The 13,150-nt window shown below is 33.7% G+C and overlaps 1 long non-coding RNA gene across 1 annotated transcript; it reads left to right on the plus strand.

Moving 5' to 3' along the window:
• Positions 1–6,631: 6,631 nt before the first annotated feature.
• On the plus strand, positions 6,632–12,575 carry LOC123549951 (uncharacterized). Its single transcript, XR_008371549.1, has 5 exons — positions 6,632–6,700; positions 9,544–9,666; positions 10,218–10,335; positions 10,812–10,888; positions 11,752–12,575. It is a non-coding gene; the product is annotated as an uncharacterized LOC123549951 (long non-coding RNA).
• The last annotated feature ends 575 nt before the right edge of the window (positions 12,576–13,150 follow it).

Below are 13,150 nucleotides of genomic sequence, written 5' to 3' on the forward strand. Positions count from 1 at the left end.
AGTGGAAAACCAAAGGTCGTCCAACACGACAAAAACGAAAATGTTGCAGGCTCAGTTTAATTGATCCTGTTCATGGACGGTAGTGGGGACGCAAGCTACCGTCCACACCCTCTAGCCCCGGGTTGAGCAGGACTCAACATTTAAACATGTTATAAGTACTAGGATATAATTTAGAGACATCCGCAGATGTATTCATACGGCGGTGCACATAACACCTTCAATGATGCACAGAGTGCAATTCTATGAAAAGCGGCATATGTTCCACAGATAAAATAATGGCTTTGTCCTAAACGAGAAAACTATTGGCAGAACTTAATAAACTGGAATTTAGAGAGGGGATCTGTGGTTATGGAGCCTGCATACATGTATCAAGACAAAATTAAAAAGCAGACACCATATTGAAACACATTTCGCCGCTAGCCACAGGTCTAACATCAACGCGTTTTCTGGATGTTAAACTAAAATATCGGGAGGTGTGGCATTTTCCCGACTGTTAAGTTTACATATAAAATTTAAACAATACGCACTTTCTCGAAATTGGCAGCAAGAGGTTTTGCACAAACAGCTGTCTGCACACGCGACAATAACGTCAGTTAAGAAATGTTATATCGTTTTGTTCTAATTAAATTATAGTTGAATCGCTATTTACGTTTGTACACCTAAAAGTAATTTACGGATACATACGAAATATTCATGAGGTTAATGTTAATACTTACGGCCAATAATCCCACGAAACTTAATTTAAGTGTTTGATAAGTAGACATAAGAAGTTTGTTTACAAAACATGCAAGTGACATTTCTTGTGTTCTTCCGTATAATCGCAAAATACCGGTATGTCGCACAAAAAAGAAATGTGAAATATTTTGATTTTGTAAAAGACGTTATTTAAAACATAAATATTATTTGCGCATTGAAGCTCTTGAATCGGCTTAATAGATATCCATAATTTTTATTATGTGAGCCGCGCCATGGGAAAACCAACATAGTAACTTTGCGACCAGCATGGATCCAGACCAGCCTGCGCTACCTCGCAGTCTGGTCAGGATCCATGCTGTTCGCTAACAGTTTCTCCAATTTCAATAGGCTTTAAAAGCGAACAGCATGGATCCTGACCAGACTGCGCAGGCTGGTCTGGATCCATGCTGGTCGCAAAGCCACTATGTTGTTTTTCACATGGCGCGGCTCATGTGTTCTACCTTTAAAGCTTCGAAAAGGGTTACACTGAAAAAAGATAGTATGAGGGGTGTGTAATCTACTGATATTTACTTTGTAATTATTTCTCATTCATTGTTTTAAATATAATTTGACAAATTATTCCTTTTTACCGTTTTAGCTTTCCTGGTGTCTTCCTTTATTGCAGTCCAAGAAAAGTAGGTTTAAGATAAATGTAATATTGTAAAACAGTCGGATTTCTGAGTTATAGATACTTTAATGATGTGGCCCGTCTTATTAATCAGCTTTAAGTTGTCGGTATTTATCTCAAGTGACGAATACTCCTACGATAATTGTCTCGTTTTTTAACATTCTCTGTAAAAGAACATTAAATGACAAATACGGTCAAATATTCAGGAAAAAGAAATAAATGTAAATTTACAGTTAACAGACAAAATCGGCATATTGGATTGAATTTTGCTGAGTTGTTTTTCTTCATTATCTTAAAGGGTAAGGAATACCTAATCAGAAGTTAATTTTATATGAAAGCCATTGTTAAGATATTCACAATGATAAAAGGATTTTTAAAATTGGACCATTAGTGAAAGCGGTATGAAAATTTGAAATGTAAGAAAATTGCTTACCATAAAGGCAGTCACGTTAGTGTTTATGACGTCATTTACACACTGATGAATTATTTATTTATCAAATACTCTTCTATAATAGACGAATTTCTATTGTTTCTTGATTCTAAGATGTAAACCATGACAACTTCTTTCTTTCTAGTTTGAAAAAGTAGAGAAATCTATTTTCAGAATTAAAGAACTACAGTTCAAATGTATATCTAAAAACGTTAATCCGCCATTTTGTTTTTCGTTGCTTTCGAAACAAAATGGCTGCCGTTTTGATTAAATATTGAGACGTTCATAACTGTTTTACTTTAAAGCCGGTTTTGAAAATTCTTTCACTGCCCTAAATTATTTAAAAAAACCTCGCAGACAAAATGTATTTTAGAACAGTCTTTTCCTTTAAGATATGATTAACCTAAGGTGACGACATAATGATATTATCATACAGAAAGGCCTGATGGCCGTTATACAAGCAGAATACATATTGCAAGGAATCTGTCATAACCCATGTATTCAGTGCTCACAAGTCAGCATTACTGTCTTTCTTTAGGTTGATTTTGACAATGAATTGGTTTGGATGTAAAAACATTCCAAATAAAAACATAAAAGAAGCAGCTCCTATTGATCTCTTGAGAATTGAGAACAATTAAGCACATGGATCTGTATATTTTATTTTGCCAGTTATTTATAAGATATTAACTCTAAAACTATGAAAAGCTTCATTAAAATTTACATAGTAGAACCTTTTCTTTATGAGAAAATGTTATTAAAAGCGCAATTGTTCCAAACAAAATCCGTTGTGAATGTTGACTAGGGGATCAGTATTTTCAAAAAATACAAGCAAACGACCCTTCTCTTTATACTGGCTTAATTTTTCTTCTTATACTGGCTGAATCTTTCTTTGGAAAAAAGTAGTTTAATAAAACTCTACAAGAAAAATATCTGTTGCAAACGTTCAATTACTTTGAGACACGTCCAAGTGAATATTTCATAAATATAACTGCGCTATATGGATAATTATAACCATAATAATTATTATTATTATACCAAATTTATATAGCGCCCTTTTCATGATAAACATGTTCAATGGCGCTTTACATATAGCAAGCGCAGTCACACAGAGCGTGAAATTCAGACACAGAGCGTTCTGACCCGAGGGTCAGAGTGAGATAAAGCCCCTAAAATAGATAGAGAGAAATCTTTTATAGATACAGACCTGTCCGGCTAACTTAGCCTAGCTCTTTGCGAATAGACAGTTTGGTTCTTTAACGCGCCCGGTGTGAAGCACCGATACACGCGAAACCGTCTTTCCTGGGAAGAACCAATACAGGCCTCTTAGTTAGGCGGGAGACGATCAAGAGGATCTCAGAAATTTCCAGTGCCTGAACCGGGATTCGAACCCCGGACCTCTGGATTGACAGTCAAGCGTGTTACCACTACATAATTTGCTTTGAGTAAGTTTGCCTTTATCCTTAAAAGTTTGTTGGCTTAGAAGCTTATATAATGTTTCACAGCAAACGTTTTAGTGTTATGAAAACGCTTCCTCGTTCTTATCGAATGTTTATACATTAACGTTAAAAAAGAAATATGAAAACATGTCGTTTCTGCGTTTTCTCTGTGTTTCAAGACTGTTTGTGTTGAATGGATAATAATTGTCATAGCAATGGTAACAGTAGAAATACTATAGCTAAATACGCTAAACCAACTTTAAACCTTTCTAATAAGCTAAAACCAGACGCTTTCGAATACAGTTTTGATTTCATTCCATCAATGATAGGATTTTGTGTAGTAAAAACATAATGATTACGTTTAATAAGAAAGGAAAGAGCTTTACGTAATAACCTTTTTTACTCAACATCGTAGTCTTGCCTCAGTGCCAATAAGTGCGAAAATAATGTAGTCTCTAATAGTAAAGTTTAGTATAGTTAGAGGCGGTTAGGATAATCATTATTTACCAGAAAATTCAATACCGAAACACTACTTTGGTAAAAAAAGTCTTTTGAACTAACGTAAATCTCAAACATCACTTAGTGGATAATTAGAGAACGCCATGTGTTAGACACTGCCTTTGAAAAGACAAAAATGAAACATTTAATCGTCATTGTCTTGCTTCGGTTAGTTGCAAGAACTTTGGTGAATTTTATTGTATCTTTGAAAAAAATGAACTGTATCAAACATTTCTGTGTTAAACAACTTTTGATCATCTGTAATACTAGTACCTATACACAGACATTTCAGGAGTCGTTATCATTTCCGTTATATATAGAAATATTGATGAAGTATGACTTGTATCAAATTCATTAAAATTGTATGTAATTGCCCTAAGCGGTAATTATAATTGTATTTTTATATTATGGGGTTTAAGTCCTATTTTCTCATTCAAAACGGGTATAAAGTTTAATTGTAAACATGTCTATTTTCATCGTTCCATTATATAATTCAAATTCTCATATTGGTGTAATGCTCTACTCATAGCCAGTCACTTGTAAATTTTTTCAACTCATATCATGAAAAGGATAAGTATAGTCAAAGAATGTAATGAAATATCTCAGTAATAGTTTGAAGAATTAGGGTATCATACCTATGCAATATACATATATTATGTCAGTTTCCTTGACTAGATTCCTCGGTGTCTCAATATAAATTGAACAAAAATTTATACGAGTTTGAATTATAAAACAAGAAATATCTTTAAAAATGATGGTTGGCGAATTGTAATAAGGAAAAAGTTTATGAATTTTTCATCTAACATTCATCTTTCATCTAACATTTTTCAAATTGCAAAACTAAACACCGCACTTTAACAATTTAAATGGTTCTCTTTTAATTTTTCGCAAAGGTTTCGTAGGGTTGCAATTTTGTTTCGTTTATCCTTAGACGAATAATTACAGCAGTAGTTTGATGAAGATTCATGAAGCGGTTCATGAGAAGAGGTCATTAAACGTGTTTATATTTTTAGCTAAATTGGTCCCTATTCCCATTTGTAACAAAATAGCAGGAGACCTTACGATATTGTTACACATCGAGTTTGATAAAAATCCATTACATTTTAGTGGCTAATGCGAAGAAAGGCATATCTACTTTTAGCTATAGTGGTCCCTAATAGGGCCCAAGTTCCTATATAAATAAATTTGGAAGAGGACCTTATAATGATGCTCCAGACCAAGTATGACAAAGATCCACCAAGCTGTTCATGAGACGCTGTATAAAGGCATTTCTAGTTTTAGCTCTAGCAGCCCCTAAAAGGGATCAAATGTCCCAGCAGAACAAAGTTGGCTGCGGGCCTAATAAAGATGCTACAAATCAAGTTTGATTAGAATACATGAGAAAAAAATCAATTAAATGATTTTTTTATTTATTATTTTTATTTATTTCTAAAATAGGCCAACTGATCCCGCTTATTCGCATATTCGCTATTCATGAATCTTTGGACAATGACGTCACACCTATTAAAAAGTGAAGGTCAAGCAAAACATACAGTTGTAATTATTTCAATATTTCTGTTTCATAAGCAAAGTTTGACCGTAGTCATATCACATAGATAAACTGTATGCAGCGTACCTTCATTTCAGTGTGATGAGATTCAGTCATTATATAGCATATATATAATGAAACAGATTTCAACTGAGTTCAATATTTGCATACCATACTAAAGATAAATATTTATATATAATAAATCAGTTAAATAATTTATAACAAATATATCAAAACAAACAAGTACTCATTTTAATATGCAATCTGAACAAGTCACAAAAACAAGAAACCTGTTCATATACAGACGACAATGTAACAAGGAAAATCTTTTAAAAAGCACTTCTACATAAAAGACTCTTATCACACCCTTATTCATGTGATACGCAGACCGTATTCAGCTCTTTCTTTAATTTGATATATGTTGGTATTTGAACAGGTTTTTATCATATTTATTAAACTTACTTATCATTTTGAGATATATATATATTCTTGCTAAATATACTGAGCCAAAGTTTGCTTTAAAACTGTGAACAGCGTCGTTTAGGATAAACGCTTTGTCTACATTTCACTCAGCGTAGCACAATCAACAGAGTGAAAGAAATTGACACTCTCGTCCAATCAGGCAGAGTGTTGCATAAATCTTCCATTTTGATAAATTATCTATAATGCGTTATCAAGTAGTTTGATTTGCAAACTGAAGTCACGTGGCATAGGTAACGAAAACGAGTTTAGACGGCGTCGCCGAAAAACAACTTTAATAATTTTTGTGGCGGCTTTTTTTCCGGACATGGTACAGGTGGCAATTACTACTTTGAAATCTCGGGCATATTTTCATTACTTTTTTCTTCAGTTTTTAATATCTGCTTATGTCAGCATTCTTTTAGTGGTACAGTAATTACTGAGAGATTACTAGAAGACAGTGAAAAACGTTCAAGTCGATCTAAAGGACCATGTATGATAAGGCACAGTTTTAGCCCCCAAATTTTGAAGAAAATGAAATTAAAACTACATCTCAACGATATGAATTATTTGAAAGATAAAGGATTAATCTTGCATTTTATAAAGAAAAAATGCAACAGTTTTGCCTAAAAAGTCATGATACATGGTCTAGTTTCATGCCATCAACACAGATTCTGTACATTTTTAGACATTTTCGTGCACTTTATCACCAAAATACGATACGAGCGCAGGGGAGATATGTTTTGAGGATTGCAAAAACACGAAGAATGATACATGAGAGAAAATTGTTCTAAAGTGCGCTCGTAGTAAATTTTGAATAAATACGGTATTTTCGTCGGAAAATTCTACTCTAAAAATAGCCATGTAAAGGGACGAAACTCTTGATCTCCTTGAAGAGCTTGGCGTAAAGGTAAATAAAAACATGTTGTGGCGTAATGCGGAAGTGATATCGGTTGCTTGAAAAATGGATTTTTGTCAAATTACAGGTATATTAGACCTTTTGATAGTACTTGCATAGCATTTTAAGAAGTTCTCATTATCATTAATATATAATCCTCGATTTATTACAATGCTGTTAGCGTGTTATACAAAAATTACGTTATTATTACTTGGATCAGTCGGCGAAACTCTGGACTTTGGTCAAACTCGTCAAAGATTTTTAGATTCTGTAAAATATTATACTAAATACGCGTAATATGAACCAGATCTAAATATCACGGTACTAACTTGGTCACACAATAGAGGAACTTGTGTAAGGCAGCTATTTAATCAGAATTGGCTATTCCAGAACATTCCCCATTGTGTTGTGGAAGATAGTGGGGGGGGGGGGGGGGGTGTAATTTACAGCATTTACAGGGTGGTTTCTAGAGGGAAAGAGGGGGTGCATTTTGTTTGTGTAATGTGGAAGCAGTTCTAAAGAAGAGGGAGGGGGCATTCTACAAATAAATTAGAATTGGGGGTCTTTGGAAATTGGAATTACCCAGTAGAGGTATTGTCGGGAAAGTGGTTGGGGGTATTTTTTTAGTTAACCGGGTTGTAGAAGGGTAGGAAAATATGTTTTTGAGAGGATGGGTTCTTTTTTCTAAAGAACTACTTCCGGGTGTGGGGTGGGGTATTTGAAAATTCTGAAATGGTCAGTTTATTCAAGGTTTATCTTTGAGTCCCAGCCAAGGACTCAGACCTTGTTTTAATGTTGAAAGTGTATAGCCGCCCAGTAACCGGATACCTAGCCTGCATTCTAGCTGTCTGGTCAGCTATAAAATACTCGGGGGATTTTTCTAGCCGTCCGGTAATAGATTTCCGAATGAATAAGTAATGATACCTGTCATTTACTAAAGATATCAATACTTATCTTCAAAAAAAATCATGTGTGCATACATACTAAAGATTTAGTTTTAATTGTCTCGAATAAATCAATGCATTATTCATGTAATGCCGAAATCAATGATGGCAGTGTCGTCACTTATTATTAAAATCTGTTCGTCTGGTGGCGGGAAAAATACATGTAATGCTTTGTGGGTTCGGAATTTTTAAATTTTAACAATTTTTCACTGGATTTTCAAAAATAGAACAGTTTTAAAATGCTTACAGGTTTCATATTTTAGTATATCAAAACTTTTAGAAAAACAGTAGTTAAGCATTCATAATTAACCCATTTTATTTCAAAATAAAAGTCAAATTAATGAACTGCTTTCCATTCATTTATTTTATAAATTTGTGTTTTAAGAATTAAAGTTTAGGCCGTTAGAATAGCATCACTTTTTACAAAATAACATGGACATTTGGCGATCAATGATGTGTAACCAGGCTATTAGATCAGCCAAATTCATTCATAAAATTTTATGAAAGAATTTGACTGATTTATCATTTACAAAATTAGAATATCATCGGATTTGTATACAAACACGCTCTCATTCGTTAATATCGACTTCTAGTCGATGAAAATACTTTGGTTTGTTTAAGCAATAATATATCTCATCAAGTGATTTGTTGTTGAATAAATCATTGTTTGGAGTAAAGTTGTGAAAGAATTATATCACGAGGGTACAGCCCGAGTGATAAAATAATATGCATCTTAACGACAAACAATGATTTATTCAAGAGCAAATCACTAAATGAGATATATATTATTTCGATTCTAACACGTTACCAAGGATTTTTACGTACATCCTTGACGACATTCATTAAGTATTTGCCCATTTTCAATTGGTTTCTTTTCCAGCGCGCTGCTATGCCGTTTGATGCCGTGACGTAATAATTGTGACGTCAGAACAGTGATTTGTTGTATGATAATTTACTGTTTTCTGCCTTCTGTGTTTGATAGAAAAATAAATCGGATCGTGTTAGAATTTCACACAATATTTTGTTTACACTGATAAGTATTGATATCTTTAGAAAATAATAGTTGAAACTATATATATAAAATCATTACTTATTCAGGCTAGAAAAAACCCTGAAGTCAGGATTTGCTAGTCGTCCGGTACCCGGCTAGCAGGCTAGAAGTCCAATTACCAGACGGCTAGACACTTACTTTAATGTTTGTAACAGTATACATTTTATAGCACACAAACGTGACTGTGTTATAATCGCTTGTACAGTTTTTCGACAGGACATTATTAAGTAAACCATGTCATGTTAAAATATGGAAATGTCTAGCTGTCTTGTAACCAATGCCTAGCCAGAGTTCTAGCTGTGAGGTAACCAGATGTATCTAGCACATCCTTAAGTGTTTTTTTTCATCATCTGGTTACATGTGATTGATATTTTATGTTAGGAAAAGAGCTTCTTATGAAATTGTAATTGTCATTGTTTAAAAGGGTTCCAGTTATGTTTTTTGTTGTTGTTTTACTAATTTTGTCCAATATAAGATTGAATGATACATTTTGTAATGTAACTATTAAGAGTTAATTGTGTTTGAAATTTTGATTCACAGAAAATAATTAGAATTTTGATAAGATCCGCTTTAAGCATGCTTATGACGTGAGCACAAAAGTACAAATTTGTTTTTGTTTTTTTAAGTAAAATGTCATTAGATATGATCCGTGGCAAAATATGAGCCATGCCATGAGAAAACCAACATAGTGGCTTTGCGACCAGCTTATGTGCAGTCTGGTCAGGATTCATGCTGTTCGCTAACGGTTTCTCTAATTGCAATAGGCTTTGAAAGCGAACAGTATGGATCCTGACCAGACTGCACAGATGCGCAGGCTGGTCAGGATCCATGCTGGTTGCAAATGCACTATGTTGGTTTTCTCGTGGCGTGGCTCATATTATTATTTCGTTACACTTTCACAATACTTTAATAGATAAGTATAAATTTCTTTTTCAGTGAACAAGTTATTGTGAGATAGTCTGATTATACTTTGGAGCTGCCAGATTGTGTATGAAATCCTGAAAAAAGTATTTCAACAACTTTTTCTTGAACCACAGAAACTTCACCTTACCAAATTGTGTGAGTGTATACATTTGTTAGAAATATTTTTATGACTTTGTTGTCTGGATAATCCATAAAACCCAGTTTCAGAATACTATACAGGTTAAAGATCACAACTTAAAATCTTTCATTGTTTCATGACATATATAATCTATAAACATTTAAGACATTTTATATGTATCTTTAGGTAACGTCTCTTCTTCCTGGTACACATGCTTTTCAAGAAAGTTCCACAGTCATTAATTGACAACAATAAATAAAAAAAATGTAGAAAGAAAACAGGGAGTTGAATAGTTCCTATTTGAAATGCTGGTCAGTGGTGGTCTGCTACTACCTTAAAATTTAATGCCTACTCTCAGTTTCGATATGAAAAATTGTCGAAGACATGAAAACCATCACATTTCTTGTAGAATACATTCCAGCAGTTGGGGACGTAGCTTCCCACAAATCGGTGTGTAGGTACATATTTCCTAGGGAGAGTTCAGTGTAATATCTTCTCGGATGTTACAGAAAGAATGCATAGTATTATGTTTCAGAATTTATTCATGATATAAATATTTCTTTTTCAGAGGACCAGACATTGTGAAAAAGTTTGATTGCATTCAAGAGCTGCCAGAGCTAAAGCTAGAAAAGAAACTAAACAACTTCTTCTCATGATCTGCTTAATTGATCTTCACATTGAATTGTGTGAGTTATGAGTTTTGTTTCAAAGGGTATCATAAATTCTCTTTCTGATTAATCCGCAAGAATCGGTTGAAAACTTAAATATTGAACATTCCTTTGATTATAGGTCATTTGATCATATAGCTCTTTTTCCATTCACAAGTTGGCTGGATTTCAAAGAAACTTTACAGGATTGAATCAGTGATCAAAACCAAGCCTTGTTTTGCATATGGCGAACACGTTCCGCCTTGCTGCATAAAACGGCTGACAGAGCTTAAGGTATATAGGGGGAGACATATGTTTTTGTGACAAAAGCACCTTGTAGTTATTCTAACAGATTTCAGCTGAAGGGAGCAAATTTATTTAATAACCTGTTACATAAAAAAGGTGAAAAATTGAAAAGTTACTTGATACCTTGAAATTTAAAAGCTAAAAGCAGTTTACTGAGCTGTATATTCATTTCTCAGAAAAAAACATGCATATTAACTTTTTGTTTTTAGCAACCTGTATGCTACATTGTATAATGACGTTGAGCAAATAAAGATACTGCAGTCAGCGTTACAACCTTCATTAAACAGTAAAATATTTATGACAATATTTTAAATTACTTTACATATATTTTTGTCATGCACAAATGGCTGTGCTGTGTATGTGTGTCCGTCCGTCTGTCTAGATTTGAATCTCTCGGCCATAACTTTGACATGCATGAACTAATCATGTTTATATTTGGCATGAATGTTAATCTCAATAAGACAGAGCGCATTTGCAAACCCAAGGTTCCTATCTCAAAGGTCAAGGTCACAGAGGTCATAGGGTGTTTCCTGTGGGCCTCTAGTTAAGGGGGCTTATTGCACTTCAAATCCAAGTTATCCATGCAGAGTTCTGGTTTCCATTGCAGCCAAAAAGGAAAAAATACTTTAAAAATTTTCATCACCGAAACTGCCAGTCTGTTTTTGAATTCTTTATCTATACAGCTTTGATATTAGGCATGTGATATAAGGGTTTGACTGTCTACCATAATTCTCCAGATTATTGCCTTAAGGCCAAAAAGGCCATACACATGTTAAGGCATGAGCAGAATATAATGAAAGCCGGGAACATGTTTTGACAGGTCAAATAAATTGTACAATATAGGCTAACATAGAAGAAGCCCAACTCTGTACTGGTACCATTACACAAACACACTTGAAGCTTTGAACACTGGTAAGCACTTTAGGGTCAATGACACTCTTGCTTTCTGGATATTATTTTTGCTACTACTGAATGATATATATAATTATACACTTCAATGGAACCAGTGTAAAGTGGTGCAGAGTAAAAAAAATATATACTTACAACTTTTTCTTGTGTAGTTTTTTCTTCTGCAATTAACTGTTTTAATTAAACAACTATTCAAATGATAATGTGCACTTCAGTTTATGTTTTCACTCTTTATTTCAGGAATGAATTGGTGTTACAGAAATGGATAACATATGGAGACAAACACTTTGCAGGCTACAGAAACTACACATTGTTTGAGAATGGCTTATTTTCATGATGGAACTCATACCACAAAGAAAGAACTTGCTTTATCTTATTTCTTATAACTAGTCCTCAAAGAGATATCCAAGTAAACTACAGCAGGAATGAAAGCAATCAAAGTTGATTCAGGATTTAGAATTGAATGTTTTTGTTTCAACAGTGTGTGAAAACTGCGGAAAACAGGATTTTACTTTCAAGGATTTGATTTAGTATGTCAAGGAGTGATTTGTTTTTAATTCATCACACAAGTTATTGACAATGCTCTAAAATATAAATAGGATGTGTAAATACAGACTTCCATACCTAACTAAAATAATGTTGAACTCAACAGAATAAACAAACTATCATCTGTTGTATAATATATTAGTTGATTTATCAAATTTTGTCAGTTTTGTTACATTACTTATCATTGATAGAATCTATTATCTAATAACTCCTTACAGTGTGTCAAGTACTCATCATTTAAGTTTGTTAGCTCATTTTGAAATAATTACAGGACTGATATTTTACCGGTATTAGTTAAATGTGTTGTTATTAGACCTCTTACATTTGAAAGTGAGTTTTCTTTATACATACAGGATTCTGCTATTCCGTCTGTTGGCTAGTCCAGTCTGTCAAATCTTTGTCCAGAAATTACATTTGAAATAAAATATAGCATCATTTTTAGTTATTCTTGCAAAGAAAACTTTTAACAAGGTGATGGACTGCTTGCACGATTTCAACTACTCTTTTTCCAAAAACATGGTGACATTTGAAGGTCCAAAGAGTGCAATTCATTGAGGACTGTACATAATTCTTTTCTTTCTGGATTGATACTCTATTATCAGTATTATTCAGCCAACTTGTTGCATGCAAGATTTGATGCAGTGATTCAAGGGTCAATATTACACGATAACATTTAAGTTTGTTAGCTCAGATATACGAAGTATGGAGAGCTGTCCTACTTGGCCTCGGCGTCTTTCTGCGTCACCTTGGTTAAAGTTTTGATGAACTTTCTCTTTATCTCAGTCATTACTCGAAGACTTTGTTTCAAACTTAAAATAGTTATTCGTCATCTTTACCAACATCATATGACACAAGGATCATAACTCCATCATCAATATTTCATGAATTATCTCCCCTTTTACTTAGAATTTCAGTTTGAAGTTTTGACGCACCGTCATTCTGTCTCACTTATTAATCCCCCGCCACAAGTGGTGGGGGTGTTATAGGAATGGTCTCCGTCTGTCCTTCCGTAACACTAAACCAGTTGAAGGATTTTCATGAAACTTTGGTCAAATGATCACCTCATCAAGACGATGTGCAGAACTCACGAGTC

The sequence above is a fragment of the Mercenaria mercenaria genome, chromosome 6 (genome assembly GCF_021730395.1).
Source record: "Mercenaria mercenaria strain notata chromosome 6, MADL_Memer_1, whole genome shotgun sequence".
In the NCBI taxonomy this organism is placed as follows: Eukaryota; Metazoa; Mollusca; class Bivalvia; order Venerida; family Veneridae; genus Mercenaria; species Mercenaria mercenaria.